This window comes from Solanum tuberosum, unplaced genomic scaffold (assembly GCF_000226075.1).
Source record: "Solanum tuberosum cultivar DM 1-3 516 R44 unplaced genomic scaffold, SolTub_3.0 scf00697, whole genome shotgun sequence".
Lineage (NCBI taxonomy): Eukaryota > Viridiplantae > Streptophyta > Magnoliopsida > Solanales > Solanaceae > Solanum > Solanum tuberosum.
In genome coordinates, this window is record NW_006239670.1 from 16,917 (window position 1) to 20,339 (window position 3,423).

Below are 3,423 nucleotides of genomic sequence, written 5' to 3' on the forward strand. Positions count from 1 at the left end.
TATGGATGGGGGTATGGGACTTCATTCATGCATTGCACAAGGAGACTTTGAGAGGAAGCATGGTATTTTCATGATATTATTAATATGATTTTTATGTCACCTTTCAATAGTCTTACAAGCTTTATATATTGCATGTGTCCTATTGCTTTATATATCGAGTTTAGTTATTCATGAGTTGAACAGAGCCAAGGTAAGAGTTCCTTTTTACTCTTTACTCTGTTATTTTGTGTTCCTAGTTTTGTTTTATTAGTTAGTTGTGGGGTCTGTCATAACATCCATTTCAGCGTTATAGAGGATTCATAGACAGTCTGTCAGTTGATATTGAGTCTTTCATCTATGTATACATATAATATTCTATTTTGAGACTCGATTAGCCTTTTTGGCCTGATTTTATCAGAAAGGTTACTTTATGACCTTTCATTGCATTGAGTTATTCTGTTGAGTTAGGTTTCCGCTGAGTTAAGAAAGCCAGGCCAAGGGTTCGCTCGGGGCCAACAATGGTCTCCGAGTGCCGGTCCCGCCTAGGGTATTGGCTCGGGGCGTGATAAACTTGGTATCAGAGCACAGAATTGAAGAGTCCTAGGGAGTCTATGAAGCCGTGTCTGTAGAGTCCTAGTTATCGGTGTGAAGTGCGCCACACCTATAATTGGGAGGCTGCAACATTTAGGAAGATTTCTCACCTTTCACACTCATCTCGTGCGTTAGAGTTTATCTCTAAAAATTCCTTCTAATTAGTGTTTGCGTGTGTTTTTGTAGGATTATGCCTCCACGAAAAGCAGTCAGAGTTCGTCCAACTATGAGGAGTATTGAGGAACAAGAGTTACCAAGTGCCCAAGAAGTGCAAACCCAAGAAGAGATCAAATATGCTGATTTTCGTGAAGCTATTCGGATGTTAAGTCAAGTTGCGAACTATCATGTTGGACAGAGAGATAATCGACACGAAGTGGTTGATATTTCAAGGATTCGTGAACACTTAAGGATGAACCCACCAAGCTTCACAGGTTCAAGTGTCACTGAGAATTCGGACAACTTCATTGAGGAGCTCAAAAAGGTATTTAATGTGATGCGTGTTGCTGAGTCGGAGAGGGTGGAACTAGCTACGTACCAATTGAAGGGTGTTGCTAGAATCTGATTCGACCAATGGAAAAAGAATAGGGTTGAGGATGCGCCAGTAGTGAGTTGGGTTGTGTTTGAGAGTGCTCTCATGGGGCGTTTCTTTCCTCGCGAGTTGCGAGAGGCAAAGATAATAGAGTTTCTCACCCTTAATCCAGAGTCTATGAGTGTTCATGAGTATAGTCTGAAGTTCACACAACTTTCCCGCTATGCTCCGGAGATGGTTGCTGACATGAGGAGCAGGATGAGTTTATATGTTGCTGGGTTGTCTCGTCAGTCAAGAAAGGAAGGCAAGGCAGCTATACTGATAGGGGATATTGACCGAGCAAGATTTATGATTCATTTACAACAAGTTAAGGAAGATAAGTTGAAGGATAGAGAAAAGTCTAAGGATAAGAAGGCTAAGATAGTAGGGGATGTGTTCAAGCAGCAAAAGAATGATGCTAATCAGTCATCCCTCCCACAAAAATAGAAGGGACCTGCCCCACCAACTGCTAGTACACCTGCACCTAAGAACAAGAGTGAGTACTATGGTCAAAGTTCCAGAGTTAAACCTAGCTATTCACAGGGTAGTGTGGCGCAAAGGGGTAGTAAGCCTCTTGCCTACGCCAAGTGTGGTAGGAACCACTCAGGTATTTGTCGTGAGGGCTCTATTGGTTGTTTCAAGTGTGGTCAGAGTTGACATTTCATGCGAGAGTGTCCTAAGAACAAGCAAGGTAGTGGAAATCTGAGCAGTAGGGCCCAAGTTTCTTCAGCTGCTGCCCCAGACAGGATGGTACCTAGAGGAGCTACTTTTAGTACTGGCGGAGGAGTAAACCGCCTCTATGCAATCAACAGTCGCCAAGAACAAGAGGATTCGCCAGATGTTGTCTTTGGTATGATTCGGATCATTGACTCTACTGTGTATGCTTTACTAGACCCAGGAGCAAGTTTATCTTTTGTTACTTCTTATGTAGCTATGAACTTTGATGTTATTCCTGAGCAACTTAGTGATCCATTCAGTGTCTCTACACCTGTTGGTGAATCTATTCTAGCAGAGAGAGTTTATCGTGATTGTCCTGTTTCTATCAATCACAAGAACACCATGGATGATTTGGTAGAGTTAGACATGGTAGATTTCGATGTCATTTTAGGTATGGATTGGCTTCATGCCTGTTATGCATCATTAGACCATAGAACTTGAGTGGTCAAGTTTCAGTTTCCGAGTGAGCCATTCATAGAGTGGAGTAGTAGTTCAGCAGTGCCTAAGGGTCATTTTATTTCGTACCTTAAGGCGAGGAAGTTAGTTTCAAAGGGTTGTATCTATCACTTAGTCCGAGTTAATGACTCTAGTGTTGAGATACCTCATTTTCAGTCAATTCATATAGTAAGACAGCTTCCAGAAGTTTTTTTTCCTGATGATCTACCCGGAATTTCTCCTGAGAGAGAAATAGATTTCGGCATAGACCTCATTCCAGATATTTGTCCTATCTCTTTTCCGCCATATAGAATGGCACCAGCAGAGTTGAAAGAGCAGTTAAAAAGGGGATCTTTTAGATAAGGGTTTTGATTGACCAGGTTGACTCGGAAAATAACGAAATTTCAACCATGAAAGGAGTCGTGAGGAGATTCCTGTTCAAATTTTAGACCGCCAAGTTCGCAAGTTGAGAACGAAGGATGTGGCATCAGTCAAGGTCCTTTAGAGAACCAATTTGTTGAAGAAGAGATATCCATATCTCTTCGAATCCGGAGGAAATATAGATTAAGGTACTAATTTCTTTCTTAGTGTTCTTTAAGTTATAATGAGCATGTTTTTGTCGTTGTTGCATGATTACTTGTTGGGTGTTCTAGTGATGTTAAACCCTTAGCCTTTTAAGAGTAACCTCATTCGAGAATGAATGTTCCCAAGGGGGAGATATTGTGACATCTTGCAAGTTGATAGCTAGGAAGAAGCTTTAAATAAAATAAAATTGAATTAGTCATTTTTGGAAAGAATTTGGAAATCTGGAAATTTGGCTAAGTATGGGGAAAAGGTGAGTTTTTGGCCAACTTTGAACGGTCATAACTCCTAGATCAAGATGAGTTAGGCGTAGTTTCAGATATTTTCGGAAATCCCGTGGAATGATCTTTCCAACGCCACCAAGTTTGTTCGATTCCGAGTCTGTATGAGTGAGTTATGCCCTTTTGAAGTTGGGCACTTGGTAGGGAAATCCGTCCGGAAATTTTATGGGCATTTTGGTCTTTTCCCTAACCAAATCTTTTGGCTATATTAGTGTGTTAGACTGATTTTTTTTTATCAGTTCTTCCTTATTTTAAAGAGTGAGAGTGAGG